The 12,834-nt window shown below is 59.3% G+C and overlaps 1 pseudogene; it reads right to left on the reverse strand.

The window, feature by feature from the left end:
- Positions 1–3,304: 3,304 nt before the first annotated feature.
- On the reverse strand, positions 3,305–10,198 carry LOC141976319 (proteasome subunit alpha type-6-like; annotated as a pseudogene).
- Positions 10,199–12,834: the final 2,636 nt, after the last annotated feature.

Consider the following 12,834-nt stretch of genomic DNA (forward strand, 5'->3'; position numbering starts at 1 on the left):
CCATTTGTGGTTTGGAAAGGTGCGGGGAGAAAGGATCTAATTCTAAACAAAATCCTCCTCCTTCAACGAGGCTGCTGTTTTCTCCTTTACATTCTCATACGTCTTGTAAATGAAAACACAGGCCAAAATGTAAGGGGAGATTGGGGCTCTCTGTTTTTAGGGGGCGGGGGGTTAATTCTCAAGCTCTGAGCACCTTAGCTGACATCAATGTGATCTCAGTACCAGGAGGTGGGGGTGGGATAATGAGGTTCTGGATGTGTCTTGGGGAGTGGGGGGGCCTAGAATCAGTAGCCTCCCTAGGAAGTAGGGTTGGATTTTTAGTTCACTTGCCCCAGTGCGAAGGACTGAGGGACCTGACTGTTAAGAGTCAATAATACTTTTCCCAGCTCGCAAGTGGACCAGGATTGAGCCCTCTAGGCCTCCGCACTTATTACTAAAGGGCTTGTGTAACACGCAAGTTGTAGCACGTCAACACCTGGCTCTGTGCAGCAGGAGATAACCACGGAGGTCAGTCTCATTGTCCCCATTTTACAGATGGGGAAACAGATGCACAATGAGTTGGCCACGGTCACCCAACAGGCCCGTGGCCAAATTGGGAGTAGAACCCAGGTTCACCAAGTCCTCTGTGCACTAGATCACACTGCCTCTTTGTGTCTTTCTAGTTAAAGTTGTACAATCCCATCTGTGGGCATGCAGTTATATTGTCACAAAGGTGCTTTATTCCCCTCTGGGAAGGGGAATAGGCTGTACCAATATAAGGCACCTTTAGACCAGTCTAACTGTCCACACTAGCGGTTGTACTGTCTTGCTATCAGTGTAAAAAAACAAACAAACCCGTCACCCCGCAAATGACCTAGTTCTACTGTTACAAACATTGCTGCATGGATCAGGCCTCAAACCTGGCATTCTTGGAATGGACAGACCGATGCCCAGCCCCACAGATGGGTTTTGATCCATTGGATGAGGGACACTTTTGTTCGCGAGGCTCCTCCCAGATTAGCTCCCGAAAGCAACCTGGTCCCTGGCTCATTCTTCTCGAACACCACACTGAAGAGGCTGGCTGAAGAAACTCGGCAGAAGGGAAATGGCTTTTTCTATGTAAGCGTTGTCTCTTCATTTCCCCAGCTGGCTCTGTGTCTAAAGACCCAGATACCACATCACTCTCATCCAGTGCATGTGGGTTTTAAGCTATGTTGTGAGTTTTGTGTGAGCTGTCGTTCAACTTTATACGGTTCTGTGTCTGTGTGTTCTTTCTCCCCACCAGTCTTTGCTTTTGCTGGATCCCGCTCTCTGTATCGTGTATGTTCTTGACCAGTGATGGGGGATGAGATTAAAGCCGCTGCTTGAACTATACAGCGTGTCCGGTGTTCATGTGGAGGGCAGGGCGTTTGGCGGTGATGCAGCGAGTCCAGTCCTCTGTCCATAGTCCATCTCTAATAATACCCGGTTCTTACATAGCACATCCCATCCATAGCGCTCAAAGTGCTGCACAAAGGAGGTAAGCAGCATTTTATCCCCATTTTACAGACAGGAAAACTGAGGCACAGAAAGGGGAAGTGGCTTGCCCGAGGTCATGCACCAGGCCAGTGGCAGAGCTGGGCCTGGAACCCCTGGCTCCTGAGGTCCAGCCCAGCGGTCTACCCACTAGGCCATGCGTGCCTGATCGAGCCCTGCATGCTGTCCCCCACACAGTGCGTGCTTCCCTCTCCGGAGTTCTGACTTTGCTACCTTTTCAGTTTCCTCAAATGCTTCCTTTGTTCTTGTGTTGGGAGAAGAGATGCTCCCGATCTCTGTATCCAGGACTCACTGGTAGCATTGTGCCCTACTTTGGCCCTGTCTACACCAGGGGCACTCCAGCTCCTGCAGGGGAGATGTTTTATGCGTAGCTAGAAGCAGTTTTTCTGCTGCTGTAGTTAATCTGGGTGGTGGTCGCTGGGTCAACAGAAGAATTCTTCCAGCCACCTAGCTGTGTCTGGGCCAGGCACTCAATTTTTCACACCCCTGCACACGTGACCCAGTGGAAGCATAGACCACACTTGGCATTGACGGGCAGAGCTATTGTAGCCGAAGCTAGTCTGGTATCGTTTGACTTTGCGGGTGGAGTAACTATTCTGGAGTAGAGCCACTCATTCCAGGATTGAGTATCCAAAGTGGGCTGTGATATTGAAATAGCTACGCCAGCCCGTTTTTACCTCCTAAATCCTTCAAAGCCCCTGGAATGTATCTAACAACTAGGCTTTATGCTGGCTCTGCCTAGGGTGACGTCAGTTTATTAGCTCTTACAGAGCGCTGTGTTTTCCAAGCACGCAGAATCCAAGACGTGTCGGGCTGGAAGGGACCTTGGGCGGTCGTCTAGTCCAGTCCCCGGTCCAGAGACAGGAGCAAGTCCAACCTGTCCTTAAAACCCTCCACTGATGGGGATCCCACAACCTCCCTGGGACTCTGTTCCAGAGCTTCACTCCGCGGAGCGTTGGAAAGTTTGTCCTGATATCTCACCTCAATCTCCCTCGCTGCGGATTAAGCCCATTACAGTTTATCCTCCCTCCCAGTTTTGATTTAAAAAGTGCCAGCGGTGGACAGCCCTTGGTAGATTGTTCCAAGTGTTAACTATCCTCTCTGTGAAAAATTTACACCTTGTTTCCAGTCTGAATTTGTCTAGCTTCAAATTCCAGCCATTGGATCGTGTTAGACCTTCCTCTGCTAGACCGAAGAGCCCAGTATTAAATGTTTGTTCCCCATGGAGGTACTGATAGCTTGGATCCACTTACCCTTTCACCTTCTCTTTGTTAAGCTAAAGAGATTGTTCTGAGTTTGTCACTTCAAGGCAGGTTTTCTAATCCTTTAATCATTTTTGTGGCTCTTCTCTGACCCCTCTCCAATTTATCAACATTCTCCTTGAGTTGTGAGCACCAGCACTGGACACAGTATTTGGTTTTACGGGGCTTGCCGCTGATGCGAAAACTTATGCCCTGGCTTAATGTTACACACATCCCATAAAGATTAAGCATGTGCTCGGTCTAAATGCACCTTTTTCCATAACACAGACAAGGCCTGACAGAGAGAGAGACAGAGAAATCTCATGCTTCAGGCCATCAGCGGTCAGAGGGGTCAGGAAGGAACTGGACTAGGAGGGTTCTTAATTAAACATTTTAAAAAGCACTGCAGGCTATCATGACATTAGCCCTGTTGTAAGTGGATTACTGTGGGGGAATCCACATGTTAATGTGATAACTAAGATCCAGGCTTTCGAGGGTTTCCTTTCAGAAGCAGTTTCTTGTCCTGAAGGACTCAGTGGTCATTGAGGTTATTCCCGTTCTGCAATAGTGACCAGGTGACGCTCGATCTCATCCTCGCTCAGTGTCCTGCAAGCCACCAAGACAGGGTGTTATTAATTCGAGACCGCTCTGGAAATGGGCGGGAGGAACTTGTAGGCCAAGAAGTCTTACCGGAATTGGGGATGTTCTGATGTTACTATCCCCACTTCAATCTCACTGGCCTTGAAGTCCGTGGAGAGGACCGTCGATAAGCAAGTAATTGCCAGCTGTCAGCCAAGAAGAAAAGGAAAAGACTTTTTCTACTTTGCATGTGGTTGACCTGTGGAACTCCCCGCTCCAAGATATTACCGAGACAAATAACATAGGTCCTGATTCTTCCACTCTACGACCTGTGCTAGTTTTTTAAATGGGACGTGACACCCCTGGAGCGTAGAATTCAAAACTTTCACCAGACAAGTCACTGCTGAAGGGAGTGTTGCATTGTGGGATTGTTAGTGGAGGACTGCGTATACGTTCTAGCACCAGACTTATAGATCTATACCAGCACAGGGCTCATGTTGCTCCAGGAAGGGGATACACTCACCCAGTCATGTACGGTAATGCAGGGTTGTGTGGTAACACGCACAATGCACAGGCATGCATGGAGACCCACAGGGGCACACACACACATGCACACTGACCTCTACAGGATCCACAGGTGAGCCCTGTTTCTTCTTCAAGGTCTTCTCCAGGAAGCTGTTAGCTTCGGTCTGCTTCACCCCAGCAGTGGTCGCTTTATAGCCACAGTAGTAACCCGCTGGGTCGCATTTGAACAGCTGGGGCCCCAGTTCCTGGTCGATCCCGATCAGGATCATACCTGCTGACAGAAGCGGGAAGGGAAGGTTCATGGGAAGGGGCGAGATTCTGTGTCTCGAACTGTCCGAACTAGGGGCGTTTGGAGCCAGAGTGTGAAGGAGTCATAAAGGAATAGTCAGTGGCGGTGTGGGGGGAGCTCATAGGAGACCACCCGGGTCCTCGGGGAGGCGAAAGGGGGGAGGGGGCATTTAGAGAATGGGAAGAAGTTGGAGGGTTTGCTGGGTTAGCAATTAAGGGAGGGCTGAGTTAAGGGGTGGTCTGGGGTTATGGGGCAGGCTGTGAGTGGGGTAGGGGATGGGGGTGATCAGTCATTGAGTGAGTAGGGCTAAGTGGGGAACAGATGGAGGCTGGGTAAAGGAGAGGGGTGACTCTGGGTGGGTCTATGGTGGGGGGGCTCTCCCCTGCCCCCCATCACTCACAGCAGCCCAGGGGTCTCATCTCCGCATTCTGCGTGTAGACCTGGGAGATGTCAGCCATGCGCCGGCACAGCATCGCCACCGGGATCTCGTAGCCCTTCTTGTACTTCCACTCGGCAGCCTCGTGCCGGGCGCGCTGCACCTGGGACCGGCCGTCGGCTGGGCGGGGAAAGGAGCCCCCGTCAAACGAGGCACAAGCATGACGTGTGTGTGTGTGTGTCCCACCCTCCCTGCCGCCCCAGGCTGGAGGGTCTGAGTCCTGCTCTGTGTGCGTCTGTCCCCACCGCTAGAGGGAATCAGAGCTGTATCAGTCAATGAGTCTGTTGCTTTCTGCTGGTCGAACAGCTCACAAACAGGATAAAAGCCCTAACACTGCTACACCCGAGAGTCATCCTCTTAGAGCCTGGCCGCTGCAGAGCTGGAGGACCAGGGTTCTGACCCCTTGCCTGCTCCCACCGACACCTGGGGCAAGTCACTCCCTCTCTCTCGGCCTCAGTTTTCCCATCTGTACAACAGGGATAATCACCCTGCCTGTGGCTATTTAGAGCGTGAACTCCTTGGGGCAGGGACTATAATGTGCTCTTGTCTGGGCAGCGCCCATCATAACAGGGGCGCTGATCTCAGTGTGTGTGTGGGGGGGGAGGGGGTCTGGGCAGCGCCCGGCAAATGGGGCCCCTGATCTCGGTTGAGGGGAGGATCTAGGCAGCACTACATGGGCCCTGATCTCAGCTTGTGGCCCCTAGGCGCTGCCGTAATACCGTGCATTTGAGATCTCAGTGCATCCAGGCTAGCGTGTTTCTAGAGGAGAAAAACTTGCCGGCCAGCGTGACGAGATCACCCCACGCACCTTGCTCTCTAGATCAGGACTTTGGGGCAGCCAGCGTAAGCGTCTCCGGGTCAGATCTAGATCTGGTTTCAGGCCGCCACATGGGGGGATGTGGGGGATTGAACCAGCGAACTCCAGAGCAAGAAGGTGGAGGGGCAGGGCCCAGGCCCTGTTCTGGGTGCGGTCCTAGACTCGTACCCCGCATGGACGGGCACTGAGCAGGAGTCCCCAGGAATTGCTAATGCCAGGTCAGGATTCATCCCCCGGGAGGGAACCAGAGCCCGCCCCTGGCCCCGGCTTACCGCTCATGCCAGTCATGGCGCAGCCGATGGTCTCCGTCAAGCGATACAGGTTGGTGACCGTGCTGGGATCCAGGAGCTTATCCTAGGGGTGGGAGTGAAGACACCAAGGCCAGGTGATTTCCCGGCAGGACGCCCCGGCCCGTCACCTGCTGCCCCGGGGGTCAGGCTGGAGGGCGGTTGCCCCGGGGCCCAGGTGGAAATCGCCCCTGCATCCTATGGCTGGACCTGCTCATCCCTGGGCTTTATGTGCCAAGCCGGGTGGGGAGCCTCCAAAGAAACCCGGCAGGGAGCGGGGGGGTGGGGCAGTCAGTGCTGGCCCCAGTGTGGCGCTAGGGGGCGCTGTGCAGCAGGGAGCTGGGCAGGAGGCTCAGCGGGGGGGGGGTCACCCCACCCAGTCTGTGCTGACCCCAGTGTGGCGCTAGGGGGCGCTGTGCTGCAGGGAGCCGGGCAGGAGGCTCAGCGGGGGGGGGTCACCCCACACAGTCAGTGCTGACCCCAGTGTGGCGCTAGGGGGCGCTGTGCTGCAGGGAGCCGGGCAGGAGGCTCAGCGGGGGGGGGGGTCACCCCACACAGTCTGTGCTGACCCCAGTGTGGCGCTAGGGGGCGCTGTGCTGCAGGGAGCCGGGCAGGAGGCTCAGCAGGGGGGGGTCACCCCACACAGTCTGTGCTGACCCCAGTGTGGCGCTAGGGGGCGCTGTGCTGCAGGGAGCCGGGCAGGAGGCTAAGCAGGGGGCGGTCACCCCACCCCGTCTGTGCTGACCCCAGTGTGGCGCTAGGGGGTGCTGTGCTGCAGGGAGCCGGGCAGGGGGCGGTCACCCCACACAATCTGTGCTGACCCCAGTGTGGCGCTAGGGGGCGCTGTGCTGCAGGGAGCCGGGCAGGAGGCTCAGCGGGGGGGGGTCACCCCACACAGTCAGTGCTGACCCCAGTGTGGCGCTAGGGGGCGCTGTGCAGCAGGGAGCCAGGCAGGAGGCTCAGCGGGGGGGGGGGGTCACCCCACACAGTCTGTGCTGACCCCAGTGTGGCGCTAGGGGGCGCTGTGCTGCAGGGAGCCGGGCAGGAGGCTCAGCAGGGGGGGGTCACCCCACACAGTCTGTGCTGACCCCAGTGTGGCGCTAGGGGGCGCTGTGCTGCAGGGAGCCGGGCAGGAGGCTAAGCAGGGGGCGGTCACCCCACACAGTCTGTGCTGACCCCAGTGTGGCGCTAGGGGGCGCTGTGCTGCAGGGAGCCGGGCAGGAGGCTCAGCAGGGGGGGGTCACCCCACCCCGTCTGTGCTGACCCCAGTGTGGCGCTAGGGGGTGCTGTGCTGCAGGGAGCCGGGCAGGGGGCGGTCACCCCACACAATCTGTGCTGACCCCAGTGTGGCGCTAGGGGGCGCTGTGCTGCAGGGAGCCGGGCAGGAGGCTCAGCAGGGGGGGGGTCACCCCACACAGTCAGTGCTGACCCCAGTGTGGCGCTAGGGGGCGCTGTGCAGCAGGGAGCCAGGCAGGAGGCTCAGTGGGGGGGGGGTCACCCCACACAGTCTGTGCTGACCCCAGTGTGGCGCTAGGGGGCGCTGTGCTGCAGGGAGCCGGGCAGGAGGCTCAGCAGGGGGGGGTCACCCCACACAGTCTGTGCTGACCCCAGTGTGGCGCTAGGGGGCGCTGTGCTGCAGGGAGCCAGGCAGGAGGCTCAGCAGGGAGCGCTCTCCCCACACAGTCTGCGCTGACCCCAGTGTGGCGCTAGGGGGCGCTGTGCAGCAGGGAGCCGGGCAGGAGGCTCAGCGGGGGGGGGGGGGGTCACCCCACACAATCTGTGCTGATCCCAGTGTGGCGCTAGGGGGCGCTGTGCTGCAGGGAGCCGGGCAGGAGGCTCAGCAGGGGGCGGTCACCCCACACAGTCTGTGCTGACCCCAGTGTGGCGCTAGGGAGCGCTGTGCTGCAGGGAGCCAGGCAGGAGGCTCAGTGGGGGGGGGGGGGCGGGTCACCCCACACAGTCTGTGCTGACCCCAGTGTGGCGCTAGGGGGCGCTGTGCTGCAGGGAGCCAGGCAGGAGGCTCAGCAGGGAGCGCTCTCCCCACACAGTCTGCGCTGACCCCAGTGTGGCGCTAGGGGGCGCTGTGCTGCAGGGAGCCGGGCAGGAGGCTCAGCAGGGGGCGGTCACCCCACACAATCTGTGCTGATCCCAGTGTGGCGATAGGGGGTGCTGTGCTGCAGGGAGCCGGGCAGGGGGCGGTCACCCCACACAATCTGTGCTGACCCCAGTGTGGCGCTAGGGGGCGCTGTGCTGCAGGGAGCCGGGCAGGAGGCTCAGCGGGGGGGGGTCACCCCACACAGTCTGTGCTGACCCCAGTGTGGCGCTAGGGGGCGCTGTGCTGCAGGGAGCCGGGCAGGAGGCTCAGCAGGGGGGGGTCACCCCACACAGTCTGTGCTGACCCCAGTGTGGCGCTAGGGGGCGCTGTGCTGCAGGGAGCCAGGCAGGAGGCTCAGCAGGGAGCGCTCTCCCCACACAGTCTGCGCTGACCCCAGTGTGGCGCTAGGGGGCGCTGTGCAGCAGGGAGCCGGGCAGGAGGCTCAGCGGGGGGGGGGGGGTCACCCCACACAATCTGTGCTGATCCCAGTGTGGCGCTAGGGGGTGCTGTGCTGCAGGGAGCCGGGCAGGGGGCGGTCACCCCACACAATCTGTGCTGATCCCAGTGTGGCGCTAGGGGGCGCTGTGCTGCAGGGAGCCGGGCAGGAGGCTCAGCAGGGGGCGGTCACCCCACACAGTCTGTGCTGACCCCAGTGTGGCACTAGGGGGCGCTGTGCAGCAGGGAGCCGGGCAGGAGGCTCAGCAGGGGGCGGTCACCCCACCCCGTCTGTGCTGACCCCAGTGTGGCGCTAGGGGGCGCTGTGCTCCAGCAGTGGACGCGTTCTCCACACAGCACTCACAGCACCCCCCCCCGCCCCCAAGCTGGTTGTGGCATATGATGTGCGAGAGCCCAGGCATGAGCCTTGGGGTCCTGGCCCAACTCCAGCTCTTGCGCCCGTGTTCTTTCTCCCCTAAGGCTCCCCACACGGTGGGTTCAGCTGGCACAAGGATCGGGGCCGCCAGCAAAGAGCCAAGGCTGCCCTCATTAATGCAGGGTACCATGGGCCCGCCTGACCCCACCCCCCGATCTCCGGCCTCTCCCCCACACGCTGGGCTCCTACCGGCACTTTTTTCTGGGTGACCATGGCCACAGAGTCCTCCCCCCTCACGGCCACGGTGGTCAGCCCCCCTGGCTGATGGCTTTGAAGGCATATTCTGCAACCGGAGACAGCAATCGGTAAATGTAAGAAGAGAGAGGGAGGTGTGGGGGTGATGGCACTTCTCAAGGGCTTTCCATCAGGGCTTCACAGACAAAAACCTGCATGCTGCTGCATGGGGAAACTGAGGCACACTGGCGGGGGGGGGGGAGGGACTTGCCTGAGGCCATGCTGCAAATCAGTATGATGTTGGGAATAGAGCCCAGGAGTCCTGATTCCCAGCCCCGCCCCGGTCCTAATCCACTCTAGATCCACCTCCCTCCCCTCCCAGACTCAGGCATAGAACCCAGGAGTCCTGACTCCTAATTCCCCAGCTCTAACCACTAGACCAGGGTAGGCAAACTTTTTGGCCTGAGGGCCACATCTGGGAATAGAAATTGTAGGGCGAGCCATGAATGCTCACAGAATTGGGGTTGGGGTGAGGGAGGGGTCTCTGGGCTGGGGGAGTAGGGTGCGGGGGGAGTGAGGGGGGGATGAGGGCTCCGGCTGGGGGTGGGGCTGGGGATGAGGGGTTTGGGGTGTAGGAGGGTGCTCTGGGCTGGGACCGAGGGGTTTGGAGGGCTGGGGCAGGGGGTTGGGGTGTGGGGAGAAGCTCAGGGGTGCAGGCTCTGGGTGGTGCACTGCCCTGTCCGCAGGCACCCCCCTCCCCTGCAGCTCCCATTGGAGCGCCGGAGGGTGCCATTGGAGGGGGGCCATGCCGCTGCTTCCTGGAGCCGCGTGGAGTGGTCCCCGACCCTGCTCCTGGGCTGGAGCGCCGGAGCAGGGCAAGCCCCAGACCCTGCTCCCCAGTGGGAGCTCGAGGGCCGGCTTAAAACAGCTGGCGGGGCCGGATCCGGCCGCGGGCCATAGTTTGCCCACCCCTGCACTAGCCCCTGCTGCTTCTCAGAACCAGGATCAGCACCCAGGATTTCTGACACCAACCCTGTACTCTAGCTGCTGGACCCTACTCCCCTCCCAGATCAGGGAACAGAACCCAGGAGTCCTGGCTCCCAGCCCCCCCCTGTTCTAACCACTAGACCCCGCTCCCCTCCAGAGCCGGGGACAGAACCCAGGAGTCCTGTTGATTATTCCAGGCCCCACGCTTGGGAGCGAGGGCGCCAATCCCACTCTGGCTTCAATCCCAAGGGATGAGAAACGTGCGAACCCCCCACCCCCACCCCAGACAGCACCCCACAGACTGACCCACTTGGTAGAGACGCCCCTCGGGGGAGAAAATGGTGATGTGGCGATCGAAGCCGGCGCTGGACCCACGGGACATTTCGCCGCCGTCCGGGGGCAGTGGGAGGGAGACAGGCAGACAGGGCCCTCTACAGAGACACGGACACTCGCCTCTTTCCCTTTCACTTTCAGTTCACCCGTGGAAAGTACCTGCTGGGAAAGGCTGCGTTAATTGGGCAGAACTGGATGCTGCAGAGGGGGTGCTGGGAAAATATGGGGGGGGTGATCACTGGGGTTGGGGAGTGCAGGGCAGTCAGGAGGGGGTCAGGTTGGGGGTTCACTGGGATGAGGGTGCAGAGCAGCCCAGTGGGTTCCGTTTGGGGTGGCAGGGCAGCAGCAGGGGGGGACCATCCTGCCCTGGCATCTGTCACATTTCTGGGCAAACTGCACCTGCATTTCCCACGTCGGGGGCTCCTCGGCCATCACCTCTCTTGGGCAGAACCCTGCAGCTCTCCCCCTCCTGACCGGGGTGTTCCCAGGCTCCGCAGCTCCCTGCCCCGTGCTGGCAATCGCCCAGTGAGCCAGACGGCCTCAACGAGCCAACGGCCATGCTGAGCTCCCTCCTCCGGGGCTCCAGGCCGCGGAACGGCCCCGCGGTCGCCCGCCAGCCCTTTCTCAGCCAGCGCCTTTATTCCGCAGGTCACAGCGTGACGGAGAAACCATGTAAACCTACACGCGGGCTAAAAAGCTCCCCAGAGATCCACCCAGCTCCAGCCTCGGGCACACGTCCATCCTTCCAACCCTTCCCTACAGATTGGGGGCCCCCCTGCGGCTCACGATCCGGTGTGTTGCAGGATCAGAAAGCAGATCCCAGATCAGTTTAAACCCGGGCAATTTAGCCAAGAACCCTTTCTTTGTTTGCTGCTCTCTGGGGAACCCAGTTTGAACCAGTATATGCAAGCCTCCCCAGCGGGGGGTACCTCTCTGGAGTGAATCTGCCTGATCCCCCATAGTCCTTAGTGGGCTGTGGTCACCTTCTCCCATGGCACTACAGACCAACCCTGGCCCCCCAATGATACAGAAACCTAAGACAGGGAGATCTCCCCAAGACAGTGCAGGGAATTGCCATGGCTGTCACAGCCCCCCCAAAACCTCAACTCAGCATTAGACCTGAGGCTGCATGTCGCACAGATGCAGGGAAATATCGGGCTGGTGACATCACCGGGAGTCCAGCCGCCTGCCCCGAGGCAGGATGAGAGACGGGGTGTGAAAAATCCAACCCCCCCCCCCCCAAAGCCCCCGTGTAGACGGCGCTCGACGGAAGAGGTGGAGGAGGATTGGCTGCCCCCTCGGGGCGTGAGCGGCGTTTACACCGCCGTGGCACGGGATCGCGCTAGGCCTTTGTCAGGGCAGGGTTTCGTCTAGACGGAGGCGGATGGCGCCCTGCTTTGCTCTGCAGCCTGCAGAGTCTGTCCCATCCCGGGTGGGCAGTGAAGAGGGGGGCGTGAACGAGGCGGAGAGATGCAGAGGGGGCGGCGAGATCATGGGGCAGAGAGGGGGGCCGGAGCTATTCAGCGCTGCGCAAAGGGAGCCCCTGGCACCTTTCAAGACCCAGCAGGACCTTGATACAATGATCCCTGGCTGCGAGGAGCCAGGCGGGGCAATGGACTGGCTCATGCACCTCTGCCCTCTGCTGGCTGAGCGCAGACCTGTACCTCCATGTGTCATAGTCCCTTAGAGAGCTAATGGGGAGATCCCCCTCTCAGCTCAAGCAGCAGCTGCTTGGGGTCTTGGAGTGGGAGGATGAGTTCTTACCCCGTGCAGCAGTGAAAATCCGATGTTCTTATAATCGGAGGTGGAGGGGAGATTTTATAAATTTCGTAATGGCAAATCTAAGGCAAAGGCCTCTCTCCCTGGAGAGGGACCCGAGACACTCAGCCAGACAACGATCAACGTTAGCCAGGTGCAACCGCATCTTGAGGTTAGGGGCAGGCCTGCCAATTTGCAGGCTGATGGGGGATCTCCACTGGCCAGCCAGCCCTGGCCAAGAGGAGGCGGCATTGCGGGTCATACCCCCAACCCCACTGGGACGGTGGGGGAGGAGCATGGGAGGGCTCTTGTCAAATTCAGGCATCACAAAACGGGGGGAACCTGGGAGGGCAGGGAAAGTAAAGAGATTGATTAGAATTGTCCAACCTTTGTTTCCATCAGTAGATCCCAACGCCTCTCCCACTTTTAGAGGTGGGGAAACCAAGGCACAGAGCAGGAACAGGCCTTGGCCAAGGACACCCAGCTGGCCAGTAACAGAACCAGGACTAGAACGCAGGTGTCCTAAACCTCAGGCAGGACTTTATCCCTCGAGACCCCGGCAAGCCAGAGAGATCTCTGTGAACCAGTCTGATTCAGATATGAAGCGGCAGGCAGCCATGGGAGGGGAGAGATTTTCACACATTCAGCCCCTGGCGGGGTGAGCTGGGCTCTGAGATCTTCCCCTGAACCAATTTAAGCAGCCTTTGATCTTCCTGCATCTAAAAGCAGAAGAGACTGGCACTTCCACGCATATGCTCTTGCTCAAATTTCCACCTGTGTGTGGCTGGGAATAAACCACTAGATTTCTTCCCTGGCTGCTGGTGCAATATGATCTGAGCACCGGCCCGGGTGACGCACAGAAAGAGGGAGACCCCTATTTGATGCACGTACCAGAGATCAGGTGTTCGATGGCCCAAGTCTGAGGGA

Source organism: Natator depressus, chromosome 23 (assembly GCF_965152275.1).
Source record: "Natator depressus isolate rNatDep1 chromosome 23, rNatDep2.hap1, whole genome shotgun sequence".
Lineage (NCBI taxonomy): Eukaryota > Metazoa > Chordata > Testudines > Cheloniidae > Natator > Natator depressus.